This window comes from Cherax quadricarinatus, chromosome 25 (genome assembly GCF_038502225.1).
Source record: "Cherax quadricarinatus isolate ZL_2023a chromosome 25, ASM3850222v1, whole genome shotgun sequence".
NCBI lineage: Eukaryota > Metazoa > Arthropoda > Malacostraca > Decapoda > Parastacidae > Cherax > Cherax quadricarinatus.
In genome coordinates this window covers 40144471-40159242 of record NC_091316.1, presented here as the reverse complement: position 1 = coordinate 40159242, position 14772 = coordinate 40144471, and positions in this window count along the sequence as shown.

The following is a 14772-nucleotide window of genomic DNA, read 5'->3' as shown; positions in this document are numbered from 1 at the left end:
TCCACACAAGGGATTAGTGCAAATACTGGAGGACCAAGCAGGGATAGCAAGGAAGGCACTGCAATGGATCAGGGAATACTTGTAAGGAAGACAGCAGCGAGTCATGGTACGTGAAGAGGTGTGAAAGTGGGCACCTGTGACGAATGGGGTCCCACAGTGGTCAGTGTATGACCAGTGCCGTTTCTGGTATTTGTGAACGACATGACGAAAGGAATAAACTCTGAAGTGTCCCTGTTTGCAGATGATGTGAAGTTCATTAGAAGAATTCATTCGTACGAAAACCAGGCAGAACTACAAAGGGATCTGAGCAGGCTACAGACCTGGTCCAGCAATTGGCTCCTGGTGTTCAACCTCACCAAGTGCAAAGTCATGAAGATTGGGAAGGGCAAAGAAGACCGCAGACGGAGTATAGTTTAGGGGGCCAGAGGCTACAAACCTCACTCAAGGAAAAAGATCTTGGGGTGAGTATAACACCAGGCACATCTCTTGAGTTGCACATCAACCAAATAACTGCTGCAGCATATGGGCGCCTAGCAAACCTCAGAACAGAATTCCGACATCTAAATAAGGAATCGTTCAGGACCCTTTACACTGTGTATGTTAGGCCCATATTGGAGTATGCGGCACCAGTTTGGAACCCACACCTAGCCAAGCACGTAAAGAAACTAGAGAAAGTGCAAAGGTTTGCAACATGACTAGTCCCAAAGCTAAGGGGTATGTCCTACGAGGAGAGGTTAAGGGAAATCGACCTGACGACAACGGAGGACAGGAGAGATAGGGGGGACATGATAACGACATATAAAATACTGAGAGGAATTGACAAGGTGGACAGAGACAGAATGTTCCAGAGATGGGACACAGCAACAAGAGGACACAGTTGGAAGTTGAAGACACAGATGAATCACAGGGATGTTAGGAAGTATTTCTTCAATCACAGAGTAGTCAGGAAGTGGAACAGTTTGGGAAGCGATGTAGTGGAAGCAGGATCCATACATAGCTTTAAGCATAGGTATGATAAAGCTCATACTTCAGGGAGAGTGACCCAGTAGCGACCAGTGAAGAGGCGGGCCCAGGAGCTATGAATCGACCCCTGCAACCACAATTAGGTGAATACACACACACACACACACACACACACACACACACACACACACACACACACACACACACACACACACACACACATACACACGCACACACACACACACCAGGATCAAATGGAAGGACAAGCGCACCCCCCAGAAACACATGCAGAAGGACTCCAGCCACGACACCCCCAAGGCAACTGAACAATCCAAACCAACCATCACACACCGATCCCTCTGTTTCCACCCCCCGCACCACAGTTACAGTATTAGAACAGAAGTTGAAGGTTTGGTACACAAATGCAGATGGATTAACGAATAAACATGAGGAATGGCAAGAAAGAATCAATGAGAAGTCCCCAGACATCATAGCAGTTACAGAAACAAAACTCATGGAGACAATAACAGATGTAATCTTCCCACCAGGATACCAGATCATGAGGAAAGATAGAAGGGGCAGGGGGGGAGGTGGGGTTGCTCTGCTCGTAAAAAAACAGATGGAAATTCGAGAAAATGGAAGGAATAGATGAGACGGGAGAAAGAGACTACATAGCAGGTACACTTCAGTCTGGGGAACACAATGTGGTCATTGCGGTGATGTATAATCCACCACAGAACTGCAGGAGGGCAAGAGAGGAATATGAAGAGAGCAACAGAGCAATGGTGGACACACTTGCTGAGGTGGCAAGAAGAGCTCACTCCAGCAGAGCAAAGTTGCTGGTTATGGGGGATTTGAACCACAGGGAGATTGGGAAAACCTGAAGCCACATGGGGGTCCCGAAACATGGAGAGCCAGGATGTTGGACGTGGTGCTGGAAAACCTCATGCACTACCAGAGTGAGAGGGGAGGATGAACCAGCAAGATTGGACCTTGTGTTCACCCTGGGCAGCTCAGATATTGAGGACATCGAGTATGAGAGTCCCCTAGGAGCTAGCGACCACGTGGTTCTGTGCTTTGAATACATAGTAGAGCTGCAAGTGGAGAGAATAACAGGAGTTGAATGGGAAAAGCCTGACTATTATAGAGGGGACTACATAGGGTTGAAGAACTTCCTGCGGGAGGTCCAGTGGGACAGAGAACTGGCAGGAAAGCCAGTAAATGAAATGATGGAATACGTAACAACAAAATGCAAGGAGGCAGTGGAAAGGTTTATTCCCAAGGGCAACAGTAACAACGGGAAGACCAGAACGAGCCCCTGGTTTACCCGACGGTGTAAGGAGGCAAAAACAAAGTGCAATAGAGAATGGAAAAAGTACAGAAGGCAGAGAACACACGAAAATAGGGAGATCAGTCGCAGAGCCAGGAATGAGTACGCACAGGTAAGGAGGGAGGCCCAGCGACAGTATGAAAATGACATAGCATCGAGAATCAAGACTGACCCGAAACTGTTGTATAGCCACATCAGGAGGAAGACAACAGTCAAAGACCAGGTGATCAGATTAAGGACAGAAGGTGGAGAATTCACAAGAAATGATCAGGAGGTATGTGAGGAACTGAACAGGAGATTTAAGGAAGTTTTTACAGTAGAGACAGGAAGGGCTGTGGGAAGACAGCACAGAAGGGAACATCAAGAGGGAATATACCAACAAGTGTTGGATGACATACGAACAACTGAGGAGGAGGTGAAGAAGCTCTTAAGTGACCTTGACACCTCAAAGGCGATGGGACCGGACAACATCTCCCCATGGGTCCTTAGAGAAGGAGCAGAGATGCTGTGCGTGCCTCTAACCACAATCTTCAACACATCCCTTGAAACTGGGCAACTACCTCAGAAATGGAAGACAGCTAATGTACAACTACCTGAGAAATGGAAGACAGCTAATGTAGTCCCCATATTTAAGAAAGGAAACAGAAACGAGGCACTAAACTACAGACCTGTGTCTCTGACATGTATTGTGTGCAAAGTCATGGAGAAGATTATCAGGAGGAGAGTGGTCGAACACCTGGAAAGGAACAAGATTATAAATGAAAACCAGCATGGGTTCATGGAAGGTAAATCTTGTATCACAAACCTCCTGGAGTTTTATGACAAGGTAACAGAAGTAAGACACGAGAGAGAGGGGTGGGTAGATTGCGTTTTCCTAGACTGCAGGAAGGCCTTTGACACAGTTCCTCACAAGAGATTAGTGCAGAAGCTGGAGGATCAGGCGCATGTAAAAGGGAGGGCACTGCAATGGATAAGGGAATACCTGACAGGGAGGCAGCAACGAGTCATGGTACGTGAAGAGGTATCACAGTGGGCGCCTGTTACGAGCGGGGTCCCACAGGGGTCAGTTCTAGGACCAGTGCTATTTTTGATATATATGTGAACGACATGATGGAAGGAATAGACTCTGAAGTGTCCCTGTTCGCAGTTGACGTGAAGTTGATGAGAAGAATTAAATCGGACGAGGATGAGGCAGGACTGCAAAGAGACCTGGAGAGGCTGGACATGTGGTCCAGCAACTGGCTTCTCGAATTCAATCCAGCCAAATGCAAAGTCATGAAGATTGGGGAGGGGCAAAGAAGACCGCAGACAGAGTATAGGCTAGGTGGACAAAGACTACAGACCTCACTCAGGGAGAAAAACCTTGGGGTGACCATAACACCGAGCACATCACCGGAGGCACACATCAACCAAATAACCGCTGCAGCATACGGGCGCCTGGCAAACCTGAGAATAGCATTCCGATTCTTTAATAAGGAATCGTTCAAGACACTGTACACTGTGTATGTTAGGCCCATACTGGAGTATGCAGCACCAGTCTGGAATCCACACCTGGTCAAGCACGTTAAGAAGTTAGAGAAAGTACAAAGGTTTGCAACAAGGCTAGTCCCAGAGCTCAAGGGAATGTCGTACGAGGAAAGGTTAAGGGAAATCGGACTGACGACACTGGATGACAGAAGGGTCAGGGGAGACATGATAACGACATACAAGATACTGCGGGGAATAGACAAGGTGGACAGAGATAGGATGTTCCAGAGAGGGGACACAGGGACAAGGGGTCACAACTGGAAGCTGAAGACTCAGACGAGTCACAGGGACGTTAGGAAGTATTTCTTCAGTCATAGAGTTGTCAGGAAGTGGAATAGCCTAGCAAGTGAAGTAGTGGAGGCAGGAACCATACATAGTTTTAAGAAGAGGTATGACAAAGCTCAGGAAGCAGAGAGAGAGAGGATCCAGTAGCGATCAGTGAAGAGGCGGGGCCAGGAGCTGAGTCTCGACACCTGCAACCACAATTAGGTGAGTACAATTAGGTGAGTACACACACACACACACACACACACACACACACACATGCCTTCCGTGCTCCGCGAATATAAGTGTTTTCGAGGGCTACCCAAGTGATCTGAAGGGTAGCTAAGTGTGCTAGGATAGTGAACAATTCCTTGAAGGATTTATAATCTGCCTGAGCCACATAAGTGTAGGGAGAGCCGCATTTTCGTAAGTGATATGGAAAGTAAAACGTGGTGCGCAGTCAGAGCGGGCAGGCTAGTGTGTGTGCTCAGGCGACGTTGTCACGTGTCACCCAAAAAAGATAATAAAGTGAAACAATCGTGTGACCAGTGAGATAAATACAGTGAATAGGGTACATTATTAACGAGAAGAAATTGAGGTGGATCTACGCCAGGACGTCACATCGAGCTGGACAATCTACAGGCTGCTACAGCTGCATTGCAAGTACTGTAATCACCTATTGAGTGGTTGTATGGGTGTGGGGCTCCAGGTTCCAATTAACAGCCAAGCTGATTCTGAATGGTCTCTCATAGCACTATAAAGAATAGGCACTCAAGTATTCAATAAGGAATAGCAATTGGTAATCTATTGAACAAGGCAAGTTACTATAAGCTAGGTGGCAGGACAAGCATCAAGGGCAACACTGTAAGTAGGTGCAGGTCAAGTCCCAGGAGGGTGGGGGTCAGGTCACAAGAAGTTGTGGTCAGTCAAGGACCACTGAGACTCCACATTACACTCCAACTACAAGTCACCTACTTTTCAGACACATAATAAACCCACACATAATTCCACACATAATTGCACACACACACACACACACAACCACACACACACACACACACACACACACACACACACACACACACACACACACACACACACACACACACACACACACACACACACACACACACACACACACACACACGTTTAATGGGTTTATTGGTGATGCTGCAAGCGGGTGGTTAAATGATATACTTCTTCGGAGGCTTGTTAGTTTATTTAAAATGTCGTGGTGGGTACACAGGCTTGTGTGTTGTGCCCATGGCCCGGGCAGGGCCATCCCACGAGAGAGAGCTAGGAGTAGGCCTTGTGTCTTCCTGCTAGGCCGCTGTGTGAGTGAGTGCGTGGCAAGGGCAGACAGGCTGGCGTGCCTACCGAGAGGCCTGGCTACAGAGGGCAGCATCTGAGTGCACGGAATATGAACTAAGCTGGCAGACAGCATGGGCTGTCTGTGCAGACAGTACAGGCTGTCTACATACGCTCGGCCACCTTCCGCGCGTCGTCCCTACGCGACAATACTGGTGGTAAAAGAAGCTCGGTCTCTCTCTCGTAGGAACAGGGCACAGAACACAAAATAAAAACATATATATACATATAGACATGGAAAAAAACTTCCTACAGGGAGGGAAGAAAAAAACATGTGGGGTGTGCTAAACATCGTGGTCATAGGCAGTGAGCGTCGATGGGCATCACTGCATGCCTTCCTGCGTCTAGACAGATACTGCAACACAGGAGACATCGCTGCGGCTGAGCTGTGACGTAACAGGGTACGGTCTCCTCTGGAACGGTGAAGCAGTCATCGTAGGAGTCGCTGCAGGTTTCACTCAACCTGGGGCAAGACATGCTGGTGCCCTCGAGTGAGGCGTCGACAAAACTCGGCAACTGGGCAGGACTTCTGGCAAGCGACTCAGGAGGACACTTCTCGACTGGTACTGTCGCTGGGCTGTCACTGCCGGCGAGCGTGGAGCGAGTTGTGGAGAGAGTCGTGGCAGAGACGACTGGGCGAAACATCTGGGAGTCGTAACATCATACACCAGACTGCAGTGAGAGAGCTAGCAGCCAAAGTGACATCATCTTTGTGCAGGCTGCTCACTGAAGCTTGTGACACGAGGCTGACACAGCGCCTGCCGACAGTGGCTAACTGCGGCTTGGCGAGTGTCATTTGGCAGTTGGAGTTACAGCAGAGGTTAGTCTAGGCGTCCCCAGACTTGTTTCTCTACATATAACTGCATGCTGTAGGTCGGGAGGTGAAGTGAAACAAATTTTGATGGGAATCGTAGCATGTACGATTCTGCAGAACATCACGAGCGACGAGCATAAGAGCTTTCTGTACATGGGGGCTCATACACTCGGGGGCTGACTTGACATCAGCTGTCATACACACTGGTCACATGGGTGACTTAGCACAGTGATGCTATTCAGGTCTGGCTCAGACCTCACTGGACACACGGAAACTTTACACACCCGCGGTACATGCAGTACAACATGGCTTAAACTAGCAAATGATGCTTTTCTGTGCATACACTAACATGTGAGAACACTAACTGAGAGGAATTATTTAACACACGACATACATCTTCTCTCAATCTTCTCGACAATACTGAAATAATTACTAGAACACTCGATGTTACATGTGATGTCAGGTGTGATGCCACGAGGTGACGTCAACAGCACTGTGACGTCAGCAGACATCTCGAGGTGACGTCAGGCAGACATCGTGACGTCATGAAGTCGGGCAGCAGCATCGGTGACGTCGTGAAGTCGGGCAGCATCGTCGGTGACGTCAATGTGATGCAGGCAGCAGACCACAGCATGAGGCCTGGGACATCTGGCTCGGTAGCTCACGTGGTTTGTAGATCCACTTGACATCGCCCACACCCACGTGGCATCGGGATCCACGTGGCGTCGTGATCTACGTGGCATGTTGATCCACGTAGCTTCGAATGGCCTCGGGGACTCGGATACACAGCTCTGGCAATGAATCACACGAAAAACAGCAGAAAACACAGCAGAGGGAGTGAGTAGTGGTGAGTGGTGTATGGTAGGCTGGTGAGGTGTGAGAGTACAGCAGGGCGAGGCAAGGAGCGGCCACTTCCTCCTCCCACAAACACGTGGAGAACTCACACTGGACGCAGAAATCGCCACAAAACTCACCTCTGGCTTGCTGAAACAGCTGTGGTGAGCTGAACAACAACAGCAGCAACATACAAGTGACGCAGAACACGTGACTTGGGAAACAGCGTGGGACGCTGTAGCGTGGGGTCACTTGGGTCACTTACAATTCTCGGAGAATTTCGGCAAATATCGGCCTGGATCCTGCTTGTACCTGTGTCTGGATGCTCAAACGTGCAGACACGACATCAGGATAACTCGTTGAGAGACGGATGTTTGTTGTGTAGGGGAATGAAGTGAACAACTTCATTCCTTCCTTCCTCTCTCTGGGCAAACACACTGCTGCGACCACCGCTGCTACCAATGTTTAATGGGTTTGTTTGGTAGGTTCTGCAAGTGGGGTGTGAATTATAAACGACTTCGGAGGCTTCTTAGTTTATTTATAATGTCGTGGTGGGTACTCAGGCTTGTGTGTTGTGCCCATGGCCCGGGCAGGGCCATCCCACGAGAGAGAGCTAGGAGTAGGCCTTGTGTCTTCCTGCTAGGCCGCTGTGTGAGTGAGTGCGTGGCAAGGGCAGACAGGCTGGCATGCCTAACGAGAGGCCTGGCTACAGAGGGCAGCATCTGAGTGCGTGAAATATGAACTAAGCTGGCAGACAGCATTGGCTGTCTGTGCAGACAGTACAGGCTGTCTACACACACATATATCCGGACTCACACATACACTCCCCCCTCCCCACCGACATCTCACTCCTTCCCCTGATCCCACCCCTCCCTCTTTCACCATCCCCCTCCCCACCTCTCCCTCCTTCCCCCTCTCCCTCTCCCACTCACCCACTTGCTTCTCCCTCCTTCCCACTCCCCATATTCCCCCTTAAATCCCCCTCCTCACTCCTCTCCCACATAGCCACAGTTCCTCCTCTAACTTACCCCCCCCCCACACTCTGACATACACACTACTAACCTAACACACAGAATTACATAGATTTCCCACTCTGAGGCAATCAGGATAAAACAAAAAATGGGTTGCCACAGACCAGGAAGAAAACCCAAGGGACAGGAGGAGGAAGCTGCAAAGGAAGATTGGGCAGCAGAGCTCATAAAAAGGGCACATGAATGGGAAAAAGAAACTAGAAGAACTTAGCATGAGAATGGAAGAGAGGATAGCTATGGAAAGCAGGAAGTGGGAGGTGCAAGTCAAAGCAGCAGAGGGTAGGATACAGAGTTTAGAAGAGGAACTGAAAAATCTGTAACAGCCTAAAGAACTAAAGAACATTTTGGGATTGCCATCAGAGACTGCTTCCTCAGTCACAAATAAGGGGACTGTAGAGAAAGAAGGAGCTAAACTGCATGTAGAAGCTCTATCAGAGGAGACTGTAGTAAATGAAAGGGCTAAGCTATATGTGGAGGCTCTAACAGACCACAGCAGAGCCCAGGGAAAGCCGAGAAGGGAAAATGACAGGCCACTGAGCCCAAGTACATTAGCTAGTGAAACTGAAGAAAGGAAACCTGCAATGGAGGAAATCAAATTGAATGAGGGGATACACAAGGATATGCAGTGGGAGAATGAAAGGGGGAGGTCAGTCTTTGTGTATGGGCTCCAGGAAGTTGAAGGGGAAGCATATGAAGCAAGAAAACAAGGGGAAAAAAGAGCAATTGAAAGCATCATAAAAGCAATAGGAGAAGATGACATGACCCAGCTGGAAAATTTTCAGAGAATAGGGGGGGTTGTTAAAAAAAGAACCAGGCCAGTGAAAGTGACCTTTAAGGCAGAATCGACTTGGAACAGGATCCTGCAGGAGAAAGCAAAATTAAGGGACATGCCGGAATACAGGAAGGTGTATCTCGACCGAGACAGAACACAAGAAGAAAGGCAGAAACTGAGAGAGATGGTACAAAGGCGAAAGGAGGAAAGAGAGGGGATGGAGATTCACACAGGAGATCCCAGACCCAGGAAGAAGATCAAATACAGCCTCCCTCACAACTTCCTATAGAAGCCTCCCAACCAGGTCAACCCCAGTGCAACCAAACACTAAACCAAAACACCCATGCCACATCCAATGCCCCTACCCACTGCATTACAAATTCCACTCCCACCGCAACCACCCATAGTTCCTTATCAGGTCTCCCACTTCCCCAACTCCAATATACCTCCCAGACCACAGTCTTAGAAAAGAAGTTGAAGGTGTTGTATACAAATGCAGATGGAATAACAAATAAGTATGAGGAGTGGCATGAAAGAATCAAGGAGACATCCCCAGACATAATAGCACTCACAGAACCAAACTCACCAGAATAGTAACAGATTCAATCTTTCCATCCGGATATCAAATCCTCAGGAAAGACAGAGGGAGGAGAGGGGGAGGAGGAGTTGCACTGCTCATTAAAAACCAGTGGGGTTTTGAGAAAATGGAAGGAATGGATGGCACGGGCTAAAGAGAATACTTAGTAGGAACAATCCAGTCTGAGGGACATAAGGTGATAACTGCAGTAATGTACAACCCACCACAGAACTGCAGGAGGCCAAGAGAAGAATACGATGAGAGCAACAGAGCAATGGTCGACACACTAGCTGAGGTGGCCAGGAAAGCACACATGGGTGGAGCAAAGTTACTGGTTATAGGGGATTTCAATCACAAGGAGATTGACTGGAAAAACCTGTAGCCCCATGGGGGTCCCGAAACATGGAGAGCCAAGATGATGGATGTGGTACTGGAAAACCTCATGCATCAACATGTTAGAGACACTACCAGAGAGAGAGGAGAGGATGAACCAGCAAGACTGGACCTTGTATTCACCTTGAGTAGTTCTGACATCGAGAACATCATGTATGAAAGGCCCCTGGGAGCTAGTGATCATGTGGTTCTGTGCTTCGACTACATAGTTGAGCTCCAAGTGGAGAGAGTAGCAGGAATAGGTTGGGGAATAAAACTACAAAAGGGGGAACTACTCAGGCATGAGGAACTTCCTTCTAGACATTCAGTGGGAGACGGAACTGACAGGAAAACCAGTACAAGAAATGATGGACTATGTGGCAACAAAATGCAAGGAGGCAGAGGAGAAGTTTGTTCCCAAGGGAAACAGAAATAATGGGAAGAACAGAACGAGTCCTTGGTTCACCCAAAGGTGTAGAGAGGCAAAAACTAGGTGTACTAGAGAATGGAAAAGGTACACAAGACAGAGAACTCAGGAAAATAAAGAGATTAGCCGAAGAGCCAGAAACGAATATGCACAGATAAGAAGGGAGGCTCAGCGACAATATGAAAATGACATAGCATCGAAAGTCAAGACTGACCCGAAGCTGGTGTATAGCCACATCAGGAGGAAAACAGCAGTCAAGGAACAGGCAATCCGACTGAGGAAGGGTGATGGTGAGTTCACAAGAAACGGCCGAGAGGTATGTGAGGAGCTGAACACGAGATTTAAAGAAGTATTTACAGTGGAAACCAGTAGGACTCCAGGAAATCAGAACAGGGGGGTACACCAGCAAGTGCTGGATGAGGTACATATAACCAAGGAGGAGGTGAAGAAGCTGGTTTGCGAACTTGACACCTCAAAGGCTGTGGGACCAGACAACATCTCTCCGTGGGTCCTTAAAGAGGGAGCAGAGATACTGTGTGTGCCATTAACAAAGATATTCAACACATCATTTAAAAACTGGGCAACTCCCTGAGGTATGGAAAATGGCAAATGTAGTCCCAATTTTTAAAAAGGGAGACAGACATGAGGCACTAAACTACAGACCTGTATCACTAACGTGTATAGTATGCAAGGTCATGGAGAAGATCATCAGGAGGAGAGTGGTGTAGCACCTGAAAAGAAACAAGTGCATAATTGACAACCAGCACGGTTTCAGGGAAGGAAAATCCTGTGTCACAAACCTACTAGAGTTTTATGACAAGGTGACAGAAGTAAGAAAAGAGAGAGAGGAGTGGATTGACTGCATTTTTTTGGACTGTAAGAAGGCCTTCGACACAGTTCCTCACAAGAGGTTACTGCAAAAGCTAGAGGATCAGGCACACTTAACAGGAAAGGCACTGCAATGGATCAGAGAATACCTGACAGAGAGGCAACAACGAGTCATGGTACGTGATGAGATGTCAGAGTGGGCGCCTGTGACAAGCAGGGTTCCACAGGGGTCAGTCCTAGGACCTGTGCTGTTCTAGGTACATGTGAACGACATGACAGAAGGGATAGACTCAGAAGTGTCCTTGTTTGCAGATGATGTGAAGTTAATGAGAAGAATCAAATCGGATGAGGATCAGGCAGGACTACAAAGTGACCTGGACAGGCTACAAGCCTGGTCCAGCAACTGGCTCCTTGAGTTTAACCCTGCCAAATGCAGTCATGAAGATTGGGGAAGGGCAAAGAAGACCGCAGACACAATATAGTTTAGATGGCCAAAGGCTGCAAACCTCACTCAAGGAAAAAGATCTGGGGGTGAGCATAACACCGAGCATATCTCCTGAGGCGCACATCAATCAGATAACTGCTGCAGCATACGGGCGCCAGGCAAACCTACGGATAGCGTTCCGATACCTCAGTATGGATTCGTTCAAGACTCTGTATACCATTTACATCTACACCTAGTCAAGCACATCAAGAAATTAGAGAAAGTTCATAGGTTTGCAACAAGACTAGTCCCAGAGCTCCGGGGATTGTCCTATGAAGAAAGGTTGAGGGAAATCGGCCTGACGACACTGGAGGACAGGAGGGTCAGGGGAGACATGATAACAACATATAAAATACTGCGCGGAATAGACAAGGTGGACAAAGACGGTGTGAAGGCTTACTCAGCCCTGTAACAACTTCAGACAGTATTACCAAGGCTGGCTTCTCCTCAGGAAAATTAATGAATAGAAAAAGAAATAATAATTCACAAAGATTAGGTTAGGTTAGGTAAGGTTCGTCAGGAAACAGGACAAATGTTTCCTGACGCGGGACTTAGTCAGATGATGACCCGCCTTTGGAGCTTTTGGTCATCTGACCGAGGCCTTCCGCTGGCTTACCGGTCCACCCCTTTAAAAATTATGGTCATTTATATATATATATATATATATATATATATATATATATATATATATATATATATATATATATATATATACATTTTTTTTTTTTTTTTTTTTTCACAAAGATAAACACTTTATTATCAATTAATGCAAATATAAAACAGTGAAACATGAAAAATGAAAGAAAAATGAAAAATGAAATGAAAAAATGACATTAGAAATCAACGCTAATGTATACAAGTAATCTGGGGTGTGTGGTTGATGTTGACACCGTCTTGTAGAAAGTGTAGCCGTTACTGATGATGTGGGGGGGGGGTCACAGGTGTTGGTGAAAACCCAACTGCTAGTTCTTCACAGAGTCTATAGCCTTGAATAGTCAGTCCAGATGACAGGAGCTCCAGTTCTTTACCACTGCAAAGATGAGTGGTAGTGTCCTGTACAATTAATCAGGTAGGTAGATAATGAATGACGTCTCTTGGTCTGTTTCAGCCCGTCTCCTTCAATACTTCTCGTTGGTTGGCAGGTGACCCAATCTGTCATTCCAAGCTGTAAAGAGAGACAGGTTACCCACTGCTTAAGAAATAACTCTCCATGATAAGTACAATACCTAAAAGATGTGGTGATTATTAAAACATTTAACATAGATCAAGGCTGAGAAGACTAAGTTTATTATTGGTCAAAAGTGAAGCTTTCAACAAATAAGTCCACTAGAATATGAGCAGGCGTGTACTTACAGTAGTGCTGGGAGCTGTGAGTCGAGTGATTACTGTTTGGCCGGAGCCCCACACGTCACCTTTCGGGGGGGGGGGGGGGATAGCGGGAGCTAGACTTACCCTACTTTAACAAGCAGCCGGCAATCAAACTATCACTTTCAGGGTGTGGGAAAAAATGGGGGGGGGGGAATAGTGGGAGCTAGACTTACCCTACCTTAACAAGCAGCTGGCAATCAAACTATTGTTACCATATACTCACTTGCTACTCCTATCTGTTGAACTTCTCCCTCACACTCCCCCATACCAAGACTTATAGTCAAGGAGTATATGCGAGGAAAAAGTTCTAACATGTGGAAGTCGCGTATGGCAACAAATCTTCTACTGACTGTCACGACTTAACCAGTCAGAGAAATAATTGGATGAACCATTGATATACACAATATGGAACTTAAAAGCTTGGTGAGCCAATGTTCACCTCAAGAGGCGACTGTTGGTTCCCTTAAAAGTTTCTAGGTATATCAAAGGTTTGTGATCCGTCTCTAAAATGAATTCTTTTTCCAGTAAATAAAATTTAAGCTTGGAGATACCCCACACAAGGGCCAAACATTCCTTTTCTATGGTGGAGTATCTCGTTTCGGCAGGAAGGAGTTTCCGGCTTAGGAAGCATACAGGGAAGGGAGTATCATCATGGTATTGTAGTAGCACTGCACCTAAGCCAGTATTGGAGGCATCAGTTCTTAAACAAAATGTTTTATTAATATCTGGAATCTTAAGTATAGGGTTTTTCGAGAAGATATTTTTAATCTCATTAAACTTTTCCCGAGCTACGTCGGAAAGTTCAAGAGGTTCCTTCACAGACTTTTTAAGGAAGTCGGATAAGATGCCTGTAAGATCAGTAAGGTTCGGGATAAACCGTGCATAAAAATTTACAGAACCAAGAAAGCTACGCATGAGCTTCTTGGTTTTGGGGAATTTAAATTCTAATAAAGCTTTGATCTTAATGGGGAGAGGCTGCAAAGGGTTATTAGAAAGGATCAGTCCAAGATATCTAATCTTGTTATACCCAAGAAAGCATTTCTTCGGCTTGGCAGTGAAGCCATGTGAGCATAAACTACGCAAAACTGATGTTAATGTTTGGATATATTCGCCCCATGTGGATGTCATTACATAAATGTTATCAAAATAAACTGAAACATTTGGCATATTACCCAAGACCTTTCTCATCAGTCTCACGTAGGTAGCACAGGCAGTTACCAAACCGAAGGGCATGGTTCTATACTGCATCAGTCCTTGGTGTGTAGGAAAAGCGGTGTACTGCTTAGAAGAAGGATCTAACATTACTTGATGATATGCCTGCGCAATATCAATCTCTGAAAAGAAGGAAGCGTCATAAAATTTGTGTAGATCGCTATCTATTAAGGGCATAGGCTCAGCATCCCACCGAGTTATAGCATTAAGGCCTCTGAAGTCAATAGCAAGTCTATATGAATTATCCTCCTTCTTAACCATGACTACTGATGAGCAATATGCAGATACTGAAGGTTCAATGATCTTTAGTTTTAATAATTTGTCTACCTCTCGGTCAAATGCATCCCTAAGGTGAACTGGAACTGGGTATAATTTCCGTTTGATAGGATTGTCCATGACTAAGTCAATATTATGGACTACCGTGGAGGTGACACCTGGAATTTCAGTAAAAACGTCTGAGAAGTTACTCACACATTGAAGTAGTTCATGTTTCTTACGGTCATCCAAAGACTCATTAATATTAATGTTTGTTGCACCCGAGTGGTCAAGAGTCACCAAGTCATGTAGTTCTCTGTCATAGTCTATGTTAGAGGTGTCAATT